The 17344-nt window shown below is 51.6% G+C and overlaps 1 long non-coding RNA gene across 1 annotated transcript; it reads right to left on the minus strand.

The window, feature by feature from the left end:
- Positions 1-13: 13 nt before the first annotated feature.
- On the minus strand, positions 14-10817 carry LOC144740459 (uncharacterized). The gene is made up of 5 exons (XR_013589646.1): positions 10571-10817; positions 3046-3408; positions 2119-2190; positions 1193-1264; positions 14-383 (listed from the first exon to the last, which is right to left on the minus strand). It is a non-coding gene; the product is annotated as an uncharacterized LOC144740459 (long non-coding RNA).
- Positions 10818-17344: the final 6527 nt, after the last annotated feature.

Genomic DNA, 17344 nt, shown 5'->3' on the forward strand with positions numbered 1-17344 from the left:
GTGGTGTGTGTGTGTGTGTGTGTGAGTGTGTGACTATGTGACTATGTGACTGTGTGAGTGAGTGTATGAGTGACTGTGTGACCATGTGACTATGTGACTGTGTGTGTGAGTGTATGAGTGACTGTGTGACTATGTGACTGTGGTGTGTGAGTGAGTGACTGTGTGAGTGAGTGTGTGTGTGAGAGTGTGAGTGAGTGACTGTGTGACTATGTGACTGTGTGAGTGAGTGACTGTGTGACTGTGTGAGTGACTGTGTGAGTGAGTGACTGTGTGACTGTGTGAGTGTGTGAGTGAGTGATGGGTTACTCACAGGCGGAGGAGGCTTGACAGGCCAATAAACATTTCTTGTCTCCAGACAGAGGAGCCGATTGTTGGACAGATCCCTAGGGTGCACACACACACACACATAGAGACACACACACAGAGACACACACAGAGACACAGACACACAGAGACACACACAGAGACACAGACACACACACAGAGACACACACAGAGACACAGACACACAGAGACACACACAGAGACACAGAGACACACAGAGACACAGAGACACACACAGAAGACACAGACACACAGAGACACACGGAGAGAGAGAGGTGCATGGCACTCACAGCTTCTTGATCTCTGAGAGACCCAGACAGAGAGACACACAGAGACACAGAGACACACACAGAGACACACACACACAGAGACACACAGAGACACACACAGAGACACACAGAGACACACACAGAGACACACACAGAGACAGAGACACAGACACACAGAGACACAGACACACAGAGACACACAGAGACACACACAGACACACAGACACAGACACAGACACACAGACACACACAGACACAGACACACAGAGACACAGACACACAGAGACACACAGAGACACACACAGACACACAGAGAGACACACAGAAGACACAGAGAGACACACACAGAGACACAGAGAAACACACAGAGACACACACACACACAGAGACACACACAGACACACAGACACACAGACACACACAGACACAGAGACACAGACACACAGAGACACAGACACACAGAGACACACACAGAGACACACACAGAGACACTCACAGACACACAGACACACAGACACACAGACACACACAGACACAGAGACACAGACACACAGAGACACACAGACACACACAGAGACAGCATGGTGCACGGCGCTCACAGCTTCTTGATCTCGGAGAGACCCAGGAAGGCTCCAGACTCGACCGTCACGATGGCGTTATTCCGAAGGTCGCTGCACAAAGACACAAGCGGCCATCAGCATCATCATCATCAGCAGCATCATCATCAGCAGCATCATCATCAATATTGTCAACATCATCAACATAATCATCAGCAGCATCATCATCATCAGCATCATCAGCAGCATCATCATCAGTAGCATCATCATCATCAATATTGTCAAAGACATCATCAACATAATCATCAGCAGCATCATCAGCAGCATCATCAGCAGCAGCATCAGCATCATCAGCATCATCAGCATCATCAGCATCATCATCAGCATCACCATCAGCAGGATAATCGTCCAGCAACAACAACGGAGGGCGGAGGAGCGACGCTCACAACAACGAGCGGAGCTCCGGGCGGCTAAAGCACAGCAAGTTGGCACAGTAGGGGGCACAGGTGGTGCATCAGCCAGTCCATCTCGGTCATCTCGGTCATCTCGGTCAGTCGACCCGTGGGCACCTGCTGGGTCTGCCCCGTGACCTCCTGCCAGCGGGCGTTCGACACTTCACGTGCAGCCTCAAGGTGCACATGGCCTGGCACAAGCGTCGTGGTGACGTCACCGCCCACTTAGTGGCGAATGGCGTTGTTGTTGTGTGTGTGTCACACTGTGTGTGTGACACTGTGTGTGTGTGTGTGTCACACCGTGTGTGTGTGGTGTGTGTGTCACACAGTGTGTGTGTGTGTCACACTGTGTGTGTGTGTGTGTCACACTGTGTGTGTGTGTGTCTGTGTGTGTGTGTGTCTGTGTGTGTGTGTGTCTGTGGTGTGTCACACTGTGTGTGTGTGTGTCTGTGTGTGTGTGTGTCTGTGTGTGTCACACTGTGTGTGTGTCACACCGTGTGTGTGCGCGCTACTCACAGCCTCTCCAGGGAGTTGAGACCGATGAAGGATCCGTTCCTGAGTCTTGAGATCTGATTGTTACTCAGAATTCTACACCACAACCACAACAACCACAACAACATTAGCAGTGTGGACTCACCCACTCACTCACCCACTCACTCAACCACTCACCCACCCAACCCACTCACCCCACTCACTCACCCCCCCCCACTCATTCACTCACCTCACTCACTCACTCACCCCCCCCACTCACTCGCCCATCTACCCCACGAACTCACTCACCCACCGACTCACCCACCCACCCACCCACTCACACCACCACCACCCACCCATACCACCCACCCACCCCCTCACCCACCCCCTCACCCACCCCCTCACCCACCCACCCACTCACCCACCACCCACCCACTCACCCACCCACCCACTCACCCACCCACCCCCCCTCACCCCACATCACCCACCCACCCACCCACTCAACCACCCACCCACTCACCCACCCCACCCCCCACCCACTCACTCAACCCACCCCCCCAACCCACTCACCCCCCTCACCCACCCCCTCACCACTCACTCACCCACCCACCCCCCCCACCCACCCACCCCCCCACCCACCCACCCCCCCCACCCACCCACCCCCCCACCCACCCACCCCCCCACCCACCCCCCCCCACCCCACCCACCCACCCACCCACTCACTCCACCCACCCACCCACTCACCCACCCACCCACCCCCCCACCCACCCCCCCACCCACCCACCCCCCCACCCACCCACCCACTCACCCACCCACTCACTCACCCACCCACCCACTCACTCACCCACCCACCCCCCCCACCCCCACCCACCCCCCCCACCCACTCACCCACCCACCCACCCACTCACCCACCCACCCACCCACTCACTCACCCACCCACCCACCCACTCACTCACCCACCCACCCACTCACAGTGTGACTGTGCGGTTGGGGCAGCGTGCCGGGCAGCGGCGTGTCCACCAGCGTCCCACCGCTGCACACAACTCGACGTCCCACCGCCACCGCCGCCACCGCCGCCGTGCGGCCACGCTCCTCCGAGCAGGAGCAGCGAGCGGGGCCCATCGTCTCGCCGCAGCCGATGGACGCCGCTGACGATGACGATGACGCCCGCCGCCATCGTCGCGAGCGCCAACGCCAGAGTCGTCGCCACCATCGCTACGGAGACGACGCTGCCCACAAGGTGGACGGGGCGCACGGAAGCCGCTGCGGGTGGTGGTGGTGATGGTGGTGGTGGTGATGGTGGTGGTGGTGAGAGAGTAGGAGCCATGATTGCACCTGGGAAAGAGAGAGGGGCGAGTGAGTCGGCGAGTGGGTGAGTGTGCGAGTGGGTGGGTGAGTGAGTGGGTGAGTGGATGAAGGACTGATTGTGTGAGCGAGTGTGCAAGTGGGTGAGTGAGTGAGGGACTGATTGTGTGAGCGAGTAGGCGAGTGAGTGAGTGAGCGAGTGAGTAGGCGAGTGAGTGTGCGAGTGAGTGGGCGAGTATGTGAGTGGGCAAGTGAGTGGGTGAGTTGCTGGTTGAGTGGGTGAGTTGGTGGATGAGTAATGTGGAGCGGTGGTGTCGGGGTTATCGCGCTGAACTCGGCGACCCGAGTTCGATTCCCGCTCACGGCCACCAACCCCAGTGACAGCGATTATCTGGACCATTCCTGTGCCTCCCCTAGGTCGACTCAGCCTCAACAGGAGTACCTGGTGAGGCGATACTGGGGATCTTTTTAGGTGGGTAAGGGGCTGACCGAGTGACTGAGTAGGTGACTGAGTGTGTGAGTAGACTCACCACACAGAGACCCATAGACTCACCACACAGAGACCCACAGACTCACCACACAGAGACCCATAGACTCACCACACAGAGACCCACAGACTCACCACACAGAGACCCATAGACTCACCACACAGAGACCCATAGACTCACCACACAGAGACCCACAGACTCACCACACAGAGACCCATAGACTCATCACACAGAGACCCACAGACTCACCACACAGAGACCCATAGACTCATCACACAGAGACCCATAGACTCATCACACAGAGACCCATAGACTCACCACACAGAGACCCATAGACTCACCACACAGAGACCCACAGACTCACCACACAGAGACCCATAGACTCACCACACAGAGACCCATAGACTCACCACACAGAGACCCACAGACTCACCACACAGAGACCCATAGACTCATCACACAGAGACCCACAGACTCACCACACAGAGACCCATAGACTCATCACACAGAGACCCATAGACTCATCACACAGAGACCCATAGACTCACCACACAGAGACCCATAGACTCACCACACAGAGACCCATAGACTCACCACACAGACCCAGACTCACCACACAGAGACCCATAGACTCATCACACAGAGACCCATAGACTCACCACACAGAGACCCATAGACTCATCACACAGAGACCCATAGACTCATCACACAGAGACCCATAGACTCACCACACAGAGACCCATAGACTCATCACACAGAGACCCATAGACTCATCACACAGAGACCCATAGACTCACCACACAGACCCAGACTCATCACACAGAGACCCATAGACTCACCACCACACAGAGACCCATAGACTCATCACACAGAGACCCATAGACTCACCACACAGAGACCCATAGACTCACCACACAGACCCAGACTCATCACACAGAGACCCATATACTCACCACCACACAGAGACCCATAGACTCATCACACAGAGACCCATAGACTCACCACACAGAGACCCATAGACTCACCACACAGAGACCCATAGACTCATCACACAGAGACCCATAGACTCATCACACAGACCCAGACTCATCACACAGAGACCCATAGACTCATTACCACCACAGAGACCCATAGACTCACCACCACAGAGACCCATAGACTCATCACCACCACACAGAGACCCATATACTCACCACCACACAGAGACCCATAGACTCATCACCACCACACCGAGACCCACAGACTCATCACACAGAGACCCATAGACTCACCACCACCACACAGAGACCCATAAACTCATCACAGAGACCCATAGACTCATTACCACCACACAGAGACCCATAGACTCACCACCACCACACAGAGACCCATAGACTCATCACACAGAGACCCATAGACTCATCACAGAGACCCATAGACTCATCACACAGAGACCCATAGACTCATCACACAGAGACCCATAGACTCACCACACAGAGACCCATAGACTCACCACACAGAGACCCATAGACTCACCACACAGAGACCCATAGACTCACCACACAGACCCAGACTCACCACACAGAGACCCATAGACTCATCACACAGAGACCCATAGACTCACCACACAGAGACCCATAGACTCATCACACAGAGACCCATAGACTCATCACACAGAGACCCATAGACTCACCACACAGAGACCCATAGACTCATCACACAGAGACCCATAGACTCACCACACAGACCCAGACTCATCACACAGAGACCCATAGACTCACCACCACACAGAGACCCATAGACTCATCACACAGAGACCCATAGACTCACCACACAGAGACCCATAGACTCACCACACAGACCCAGACTCATCACACAGAGACCCATATACTCACCACCACACAGAGACCCATAGACTCATCACACAGAGACCCATAGACTCACCACACAGAGACCCATAGACTCACCACACAGAGACCCATAGACTCATCACACAGAGACCCATAGACTCATCACACAGACCCAGACTCATCACACAGAGACCCATAGACTCATTACCACCACAGAGACCCATAGACTCACCACCACAGAGACCCATAGACTCATCACCACCACACAGAGACCCATATACTCACCACCACACAGAGACCCATAGACTCATCACCACCACACCGAGACCCACAGACTCATCACACAGAGACCCATAGACTCACCACCACCACACAGAGACCCATAAACTCATCACAGAGACCCATAGACTCATTACCACCACACAGAGACCCATAGACTCACCACCACCACACAGAGACCCATAGACTCATCACACAGAGACCCATAGACTCATCACAGAGACCCATAGACTCATCACACAGAGACCCATAGACTCATCACAGAGACCCATAGACTCATCACACAGAGACCCATAGACTCATCACACAGAGACCCATAGACTCATTACCACCACACAGAGACCCATAGACTCACCACCACAGAGACCCATAGACTCATCACCACCACACAGAGACCCATATACTCACCACCACACAGAGACCCATAGACTCATCACCACCACACCGAGACCCACAGACTCATCACACAGAGACCCATAGACTCACCACCACCACACAGAGACCCATAAACTCATCACAGAGACCCATAGACTCATTACCACCACACAGAGACCCATAGACTCACCACCACCACACAGAGACCCATAGACTCATCACACAGAGACCCATAGACTCATCACAGAGACCCATAGACTCATCACACAGAGACCCATAGACTCATCACACAGAGACCCATAGACTCACCACCACCACCACACAGAGACCCATAGACTCACCACCACCACACAGAGACCCATAGACTCATCACACAGAGACCCATAGACTCATCACACAGAGACCCATAGACTCATCACACAGAGACCCAGACTCACCACCACCACACAGAGACCCATAGACTCATCACACAGAGACCCATAGACTCATTACCACCACACAGAGACCCATAGACTCATCACCACCACACAGAGACCCATAGACTCATTGCCACCACACAGAGACCCACAGACTCACCACCACCACCACACAGAGACCCATAGACTTATCACCACCACACAGAGACCCATAGACTCACCACCACCACACAGAAACCCATAGACTCATCACCACCACACAGAGACCCATAGACTCACCACCACCACCACACAGAGACCCATAGACTCATCACCACCACACAGAGACCCATAGACTCATTACCACCACACAGAGACCCACAGACTCACCACCACCACCACCACCACACAGAGACCCATAGACTCATTACCACCACACAGAGACCCACAGACTCACCACCACACAGAGACCCATAGACTCATCACCACCACACAGAGACCCATAGACTCATCACCACCACACAGAGACCCATAGACTCATCACAGAGACCCATAGACTCACCACACAGAGACCCACAGACTCATCACCACCACACAGAGACCCACAGACTCATCACCGCCACACAGAGACCCATAGACTCATCACAGAGACCCATAGACTCATCACACAGAGACCCATAGACTCATCACACAAAGACCCATAGACTCATCACCACCACACAGAGACCCATAGACGCATCACACAGAGACCCATAGACTCATCACACAGAGACCCATAGACTCATCACACAGAGACCCATAGACTCATCACACAGAGACCCATAGACTCACCACCACCACACAGAGACCCATAGACTCATCACACAGAGACCCATAGACTCATCACACAGAGACCCATAGACTCATTACCACCACACAGAGACCCATAGACTCACCACCACCACACAGAGACCCATAGACTCATTACACCACACAGAGACCCACAGACTCACCACCACCACCACACAGAGACCCATAGACTCATTACCACCACACAGAGACCCATAGACTCACCACCACCACACAGAGACCCATAGACTCATCACCACCACACAGAGACCCATATACTCACCACCACCACACAGAGACCCATAGACTCATCACCACCACACAGAGACCCATAGACTCATCACCACCACACAGAGACCCATAGACTCATCACCACCACACAGAGACCCATAGACTCATCACCACCACACAGAGACCCATAGACTCACCACCACCACACAGAGACCCATAGACTCACCACCACCACACAGAGACCCATAGACTCACCACCACCACACAGAGACCCATAGACTCATCACCACCAGAGACCCATAGACTCACCACCACCACACAGAGACCCATAGACTCACCACCACCACACAGAGACCCATAGACTCATCACCACCACACAGAGACCCATAGACTCACCACCACCACACAGAGACCCATAGACTCATCACCACCACCACACAGAGACCCATAGACTCATCACCACCACACAGAGACCCATAGACTCACCACCACCACACAGAGACCCATAGACTCATCACCACCACACAGAGACCCATAGACTCATCACCACCACACAGAGACCCATAGACTCATCACCACCACACAGAGACCCATAGACTCATCACCACCACCACACAGAGACCCATAGACTCATCACCACCACACAGAGACCCATAGACTCATCACCACCACACAGAGACCCATAGACTCATCACCACCACACAGAGACCCATAGACTCATCACCACCACACAGAGACCCATAGACTCATCACCACCACACAGAGACCCATAGATTCACCACCACCACACAGAGACCCATAGACTCATCACCACCACACAGAGACCCATAGATTCACATTCTATAAACAGATGTACCGTTTAATATAATCCTGCTGATGTTGCTACTGTTGCTGCTGATGATGCTGCTACTGATGATGATGCTGATGATGATTCTGCTACTGATGATGCTACTGATGATGATGCTGCTGCTGCTACTACTGCTGATGATGCTACTGCTGATGATGCTGCTGATGATGCTACTGCTGATGATGATGCTACTGCTGATGATGCTGCTGCTGCTACTACTGCTGATGATGCTACTGCTGATGATGCTGCTGATGATGCTACTGCTGATGATGCTACTGCTGATGATGCTGCTGATGATACTGCTGATGATGATACTGCTGCTGATGATGCTGCTACTGATGATGCTGCTACTGATGATGATACTGCTGATGATGATACTGCTGATGATGCTGCTGCTACTGATGATGCTACTGATGATGATGCTACTGATGATGATGATGCTACTGATGATGATGATGCTACTGATGATGATACTGCTACTGATGATGATACTGCTACGGATGATGCTGCTACTGATGATGATGCTGATGATGCTACTGCTGATGATGCTGCTGATGATACTGCTGATGATGATACTGCTGCTGATGATGATGCTGCTACTGATGATGCTGCTACTGATGATGATACTGCTGATGATGATACTGCTGATGATGCTGCTGCTACTGATGATGCTACTGATGATGATGCTACTGATGATGATGATGCTACTGATGATGATACTGCTACTGATGATGATACTGCTACGGATGATGCTGCTGATGATGCTACTGATGATGATACTGCTGATGATGCTACTGATGATGCTACTGATGATGATGATGCTACTGATGATGATGATGCTACTGATGATGATGATGCTACTGATGATGATGATGCTACTGATGATGCTACTGATGATGATGATGCTACTGATGATGATGATGCTACTGATGATGATGATGCTACTGATGATGATGATGCTATTGCTACATCGGGCACAGCAGCAGCTTAAAAGTAAATAGTTTAAGTAACTTAATAAATAAAGTAAATAGTTTAAGTAACTTAATAAATAAAGTAAATAGTTTAAGTAACTTAATAAATAAAATAAATAGTTTAAGTAACTTAATAAATAAATAAAATAGTTTAAGTAACTTAATAAATAAAGTAAATAGTTTAAGTAACCTAATAAATAAAGTAAATAGTTTAAGTAACGTAATAAATAAAATAAATAGTTTAAGTAACGTAATAAATAAAATAAATAGTTTAAGTAACGTAATAAATAAAATAAATAGTTTAAGTAACTTAATAAATAAAATAAATAGTTTAAGTAACTTAATAAATAAAGTAAATAGTTTAAGTAACTTAATAAATAAAGTAAATAGTTTAAGTAACTTAATAAATAAAGTAAATAGTTTAAGTAACGTAATAAATAAAGTAAATAGTTTAAATAACTTAATAAATAAAATAGTTTAAGTAACTTAATAAATAAATAAAATAGTTTAAGTAACTTAATACATAAAGTAAATAGTTTAAATAACTTAATAAATAAAGTAAATAGTTTAAGTAACTTAATAAATAAAGTAAATAGTTTAAGTAACTTAATAAATAAAATAAATAGTTTAAATAACTTAATAAATAAAGTAAATAGTTTAAGTAACTTAATAAATAAAGGTAATAGTTTAAGTAACTTAATAAATAAAGTAAATAGTTTAAATAACTTAATAATCGCGGCCGTACGGAAAAAAATTTGCAGGAATTTTCGTTTCTTGACAATTATCAATAAAAATTTTGGTGAAATTCTGAGGAAAATTTTTAATAATCTATTCGACGTTTGTTTGTTCGCTACATTTGCGTAGATCGTTTAAAACGAGACGCTTTTTGTTTAACTCTTAACGGGACTCAAAGTCGCGATCTTTGTGTGAATCTCTCCGTGAGTCTCACCGTCTTCTCGCCACTCGCTCCTCACGACGCAGTCCAACGCGGGCCAAATTGTGTCTCTTCCGTGCCGCGAAATCCGAATTCGTCTTCACCGCTGAGGGAAAGTCGACGCTTGCGAACACTTCGATCGCCTTTTCACGACAGTAAATTAAACATTTAACTTCTAAATCCACCACCATCGCCGCAAGCGCCACCCGCTACAAGGTAAACAATGGGCGCCAAACCGCCGCCATTACGGGGGGGGGAGGGGGGCGACGAGGGGGGGGGGTGGAGGAGTGACGTCACCAGGGATTCTAATCCGGCGGCCATCTTACGTAGGGGGTGAGGCCCCCCCCCCCATCCGTTTCTATGGAGCTCGAGCGGAAAGTCGCGGTTTTTGTGACGTCACTGCGCTAGCGTGTGGAGGGGGCGACGGCGGGGGCTACCCCCCTCCCACGTGACCCCCCCCTCCCACGTGACCCCCCCCGCCCCCCCCCTCACGTGCCCCCCCCCCCTCCCACGTGCCCCCCCCCCCCCACGTGCCCCCCCTCACGTGCCCCCCCCTCACGTGCCCCCCCCCTTCCACGTGCCCCCCCCCACGTGCTCCCCCCCCTCCCACGTGCCCCCCCCCACGTGCCCCCCCCCCACGTGCCCCCCCCCTCCCACGTGCCTCCCTCCCACGTGCTCCCCCCCCCTCCCACGTGCCCCCCCCCTCCCACGTGCCCCCCCCCCCACGTGCCCCCCCCCACGTGCCCCCCCCCCACGTGCCCCCCCTCCCACGTGCTCCCCCCCCTCCCACGTGCCCCCCCCCACGTGCTCCCCCCCCCCCCCACGTGCCCCCCCCCCCACGTGCCCCCCCCCCACGTGCCCCCCCCCTCCCACGTGCCCCCCACCCCCACGTGCCCCCCCCCCCACGTGCCCCCCCCCACGTGCTCCCCCCCCCCCCACGTGCCCCCCCCTCCCACGTGCCCCCCTCCCACGGAGTCATGTTTGCATTGACCACAATACCTGCAGCCATAATGCAAACAAAACACACAACTCTGATAATGTGCACTGTCCTTGAAGTTGATTGGTCCACACCAGAGACAGCTTTCCTTAGAGCCTAGTCTCACATGGTCCTTGAAGGTGATTGGTCCACACCCGAGACAGCTTTCCTTAGAGCCTAGTCTCACATGGTCCTTGAAGTTGATTGGTCCACACCAGAGACAGCTTTCCTTAGAGCCTAGTCTCACATGGTCCTTGAAGTTGATTGGTCCACACCAGAGACAGCTTTCCTTAGAGCCTAGTCTCACATGGTCCTTGAAGTTGATTGGTCCACACCAGAGACAGCTTTCCTTAGAGCCTAGTCTCACATGGTCCTTGAAGGTGATTGGTCCACACCAGACAGATTTCCTTAGAGCCTAGTCTCACATGGTCCTTGAAGTTGATTGGTCCACACCAGAGACAGCTTTCCTTAGAGCCTAGTGTCTCACATGGTGTTGGACCAGATGACGCCAAAAGGCGCACAACTCAAAGACAATGCACCATCAGAGTATGAGAGCTCGGGGTGAAGCATTTACACCATTGGAACCTCATTTGCCAGAAGAAAAAATATGATAATTGGTTAAAAAAAAGTGTCAGTTTTGTTGCCAGATAGAAGGGTAAAAAACCAATTATCATATTTTTACTGGCAAATGAGGTTCCAAAGAGCTTCATGGCTCTTCGGATTCCTCCTGCATTCACCCACCCACCGTGTGATGTTTGCTAACAGAGCTATTACACAGCAGCCTCTTACACCTGCTATAATACAGCTGTGGCTGCAGGGTTTGGGTAGTACATGTTTCGATTTAAAGCTTCTTTCGTGATTGCAGCATGGGTTCATCTTCTTGGTTCTTTCGGTAAAGTCATCACGTAGAAGGGAAGTAATAAAAGAATAAAAATAAAACATAATAAAATAAAATAATAAAAATAAAACATAATAAAATTAAAACATAATAAAATAATAAAAATAATAAAACATAATAGAATAATAAAAATAAACGGGAAAATGTCAAAACTGGGTGGTTTTTAACTTTTGCCGACAAAACTGGATCCCAAATGTCAAAACTGGGTGCACCCTGGGTGGCCAAAAACTTGAGTTTTGGACACTCAGGGTGCACCCAGTTTTGACATTTGTCAAATACACTTGATAATTGTATACTAGCACAGTGTGCCAGCACCCCATTCATCCAAACACTTGGTATTTGTATACTGGCACACTGTGCCAGCACCCCATTCATCTAAACACGTGGTATTAGTATGCTGGCACAGTGTGCCAGCACCATATAACTACACACACTTGATATTTGTACGCTGGCACAGTGTGCCAGCACCCCAACGACCAACATTTCAAGCTACGGCTCGGACTCGGAAGTGAGCTCGGGGCGGGCTTGCGACCAGGCGGGCGCACTGCCACCTTGCTCACATTCGAATGGCAACCCTCCACCCCAAGAAGACTTTTACCACGCGCCGCGAGGCCATCCACGGCATCCAAGACTTTGCTTTGCAACAAGGCAAGCGCGCGGTCCTTGACCTCAAGCGAAGCGGCGGACGGCACGTTGCCATCGTCTGCTCTAGTTCAACACCTTGTTCCTTCAAGGTGAAGCTGACGAAGCTCACGGGGGAACGACGCGGCTTCCGCGTCTCGGCGCTGTGCACGGATCACCACGGCTGCACGGGCACTACCAAGATCACGCAGCGCCAAGTGGAGGCGAACACGACAGCCCGTTCGGCCTTTCGCGCCAACCCCCGTACCTCCGCACCGACTGTCATTGCCCAGGTCGCCGACGTTGCTCGCGTCATTGTCCCGACCCGGATGATGTACCGCGCCAAGGACACGTGCATCGCGGCGAACGAGAGTGCGGCCCATGCAGGCTTCGAGTTCATCAACTCGCTGGTGGAGACGTTCGGCAAGCTCAACGCGACGACCTGCAGTGTGCGAGAAGACGCGGGCATCTTCTGGGGTGCGTTCATCTGCAACCCGATCGCACGCTCGTTGCAGCCAAGTCTTCAACGCGTCGTCGGCATCGACGGGTCGCACATGAAGGCGCGCGCCTACAATGGAACCATGCTCGTCCTCGTTGGGCGCGACGGCAACAACCGCAACGTCCTTCTCGCCGTGGCGCTGGTGCCGTCCGAGACGGCAGCGGCCTACGACTGGTTTCTCAACTGCTGCACGACCAACGACATCGAGCTCGACGGCACGCCGGTCTTCTGCGATCGTGGCACGGGCATCCTAGCCTCCGACTGGAAGGACCTCATGCTCATCCACTGCACGCGGCATTTGATCTGCAACGGCGTGGACAACATCGGCTCCGCGTTCACGCCTGACCTCCAAGGCATCATCTACGATGCCCAAGGGTGCGCCTCCGAGGCCGCAGCTCCTTGGGCTGCTTGGGCGTAGCTCTGCCTGCGGCGGCCACGTACTACAACAAGATCGACCCCCACACGTGGGCGCTCTACCCGCACCTGCACACGACGCCATTGTACGGCTGGCGCACGACGAACTTTGTGGAGTCCACGAACAGCGAGGCCCTGCCGGCTCGCGAGATGGACCCCTTCCACTTCCTCATGCACCACATGGAAGACATGATGACGACGGCCTTTGCCCACCGCAGCGACGCCGAGAAGTGGGCCGCTCAAGGGCGTGTCATTACGCCGTACGCTCAAGGACTCATCGACGCTCAGCAGGCGTTGGCCCCGAGGTACAAGGTCTACGAGAGTACCTCGACGCGTGCATACGTCAAGGATCCAGACGCCTACGCCTCTGCCAAGCGCCGAGTCGATCTCAGCTCTCGGACGTGCACGTGCGGGTACATGAAGCAGATGGGCTTGCCGTGTCGGCACTACATTCGTGCCCTCATGGCGTTTGGGCGGATGCCCGAGCTCTACGACGCATGTGCGGTGTGTTACCAAGTCTCTGCCATCAACACGACATGGACCCTCGGTTGCCGGTATCGAGCTGCCCATTGCCGAGGAGCTGCAACGCGACAACACCATGATGCCACCTCCTCGCCAGAAGAAGGCTGGCCGCCCGAAGAAGCGTCGGATTCGCAACCGTGGCGAAGGTGGCCCATTGGGCCTCACGCGGTGCTCCCTTCTGTCGCGCCAAGGGCCACAACAAGCGCTCTTGCCCGTCGAAGTAGTTATATATATGTAACATGTTTTGTTCGAAGTGTGCAGCACCATACTTCTCGACGCAAACACTATCTACCGTTGTTCTACTGTAGTAGGTGTAGCATGCAAGCTGGCACACTGTACCAGTATACAAATGGCAAGTTCGTGTATGTTCGCGAGCTGAAAGTGTTACTGTAGTAGCGAGCTGGCACACTGTGCCAGTATGCAAACGGGAAGTTTGTGGTGCAAGGTATGGAACATGAGCCACGAGAAACATCATTTGGAACGCTCTAAATCTGTGGCGACATATTTATGAATAACGCAAGGACCTAAACGTGTACAAAATGATACATTAAATCGTACACCTTCTTCACCCAGTTTTGACATTTATCCACATTGAACATCACCCAGTTTTGTCATATCAAAAAGCACCACCCTGTTTTGCCTTTCGTTTTCCAAGACCACCCAGTTTTGACATTTGGGATCCAGTTTTGTCGGCAAAAGTTAAAAACCACCCAGTTTTGACATTTTCCCAAAAATAAACATAATAAAATAATAAAACATAATAAAATAATAAAAATAAAACATAATAAAATAATAAATCATAAAAAAAATAAAAATAAAACAATAAAATAATTCTCACGACGTTTCGGCCACAACGCAAGCAGCCGTCCTCAGGTGAAACCAGGTCTGTCGGGGGAGACAGCGTCTGAATGGAACAGCACACGAGCTTGGAGCATGTATATAAGCTGGGTTGCCGTTTATTGTGAAAATTCCGTCACAGTTCCTGTGATCACTGTTTCATTGCTTTCATGGCTTTATTTTTGGTGATTTTCGAAAAGTGTTTTTGGTTTGGCCATGTTTGTGTTGTTGTAGTACACAGGTAGACTGGTGGCCTTAATCTAAGTTGTCTTGTGGTTGTTGTTGTTTCGATTTAAAGCTTTCGTGACTGCAGGGATTCATCTTCTTGGTTCTTTCGGTAAAGTCATCACGTAGAAGGGAAGTAATAAAATAATAAAAATAAAACATAATAAAACAATTCTCACGACGTTTCGGCTACAACGCAAGCAGCCGTCTTCAGGTGAAGAATGAGACACTGCCAAGCTTGGAGCTTATATATAAGCTGGGTTGGAGGTGGAAGAACAGCTTATATATATAAGCTCCAAGCTTGGCAGTGTCTCATTCTTCACCTGAAGACGGCTGCTTGCGTTGTTAGCCGAAACGTCGTGAGAATTGTTTTATTTTTTATTATTTTATTACTTCCCTTCTACGTGACTTTACCGAAAAGAACCAAGAAGTTGTTGTTGTTGTTGTTTGACTTGCATCCCACTGGGATGTTTGCACACAGCGTTGGTGTACGGTGCTTTTTCTGCAACATTTTGCTGTCTTTTTCTTGGATTTTCTGTTTGCACTCAGTCACACATAGTCACTTTAAGATGTTTCCTGTTCATGTTTTTGTTTGTTGCGGTTGCACTGGCTCACAGGGCTATACCTAATAAATGAACTTGAACAAAGTGAAAGAGTTGCAGAGCTTCGGTCAAATTTAATCAACAAAATCTTTCCTTTCGTTCATTTTTGTATTGACGTTAAAGCCGGACGCGGAACCAAAACACGCCGGAACCATTTCCCAACCGCGTCACCGAATTGTTTCCCCTGCCCACGACGACCCCCCGCGGCGGCTTCTTCCGCCGGTGGCCGGAAGTGGCTGGGGGACGAAAACCGGAGCCGCTCGCAACGAGAAATCTTGAAACTCGGCGGGTGGACAACGAAGTGGACTACGAGGTGGACTACAAGGTGGACTACAAGGTGGGCAGCGAGGTGGACAACAAGGTAGATTACGAGGTAGACAAAGTCGACTACGACGTGGACAGCGACGTGGATAGCGAGGTGGACAACGACGTGGACTACGAGGTGGACTACAAGGTGGACAGCGAGGTGGTGGAGGGCTCACGAAGTTGAACGGTCACGGAGGGTTGGGCCCACGACCGCTTTGACAGACTCCGTCGTGAGGGCGGTGGTGGTGGTGTGGTGGTGGTGAGGGTGGTGGTGGTGGTGGTGAGGGTGGTGTGGTGGTGGTGAGGGTGGTGGTGTGGTGGTGGTGAGGGTGGTGGTGAGGGTGGAGGTGGTGGTGAGGGTGGTGGTGGGTGAGGGTGGTGGTGGTGTGGTGGGTGGTGGTGGTGGTGGTGTGGTGGTGTGGTGGTGGTGTGGTGGTGGTTGTGGTGGTGGTGTGGTGGAAGGTGAGGGTGGTGGTGGTGGTGGTGTGGTGGTGGTGTGGTGTGGTGGTGGTTGTGGTGGTGGTGTGGTGGTGGTTGTGGTGTGGTGGTGGGTGTGGTGGTGGTGTAGTGGTTGTGGTGTGGTGGTGGGTGTGGTGGTGGTGTGGTTGTGTGGTGGTGGGTGTGGTGCTGGTAGTGGTGGTGGTGTGGTCGTGGGTGGTAAGTGTGGTGGCGGTGGTTGTGGTGGTGACTGGTGAGTGTGTTGGTGGTTGTGGTGTGGTAGTGGTTATGGTGTAGTGGTTATGGTAGTATGGTTGTGGTGGTGGTTGTGGTGTGGTGGTGGTGTGATGGTGGTTGTGGTGTGGTGGTGGTGGTGGTGTGGTGGTTGTGGTAGTGTGGTGGTGGTGTGGTGGTGGTTGTGGTGTGGTTGTGGTAGTGTGTGTGGTGGTGA

This window comes from Lampetra planeri, unplaced genomic scaffold (assembly GCF_965212315.1).
Source record: "Lampetra planeri unplaced genomic scaffold, kcLamPlan1.2.h2 scaffold_2171, whole genome shotgun sequence".
Classification (NCBI taxonomy): Eukaryota; Metazoa; Chordata; class Hyperoartia; order Petromyzontiformes; family Petromyzontidae; genus Lampetra; species Lampetra planeri.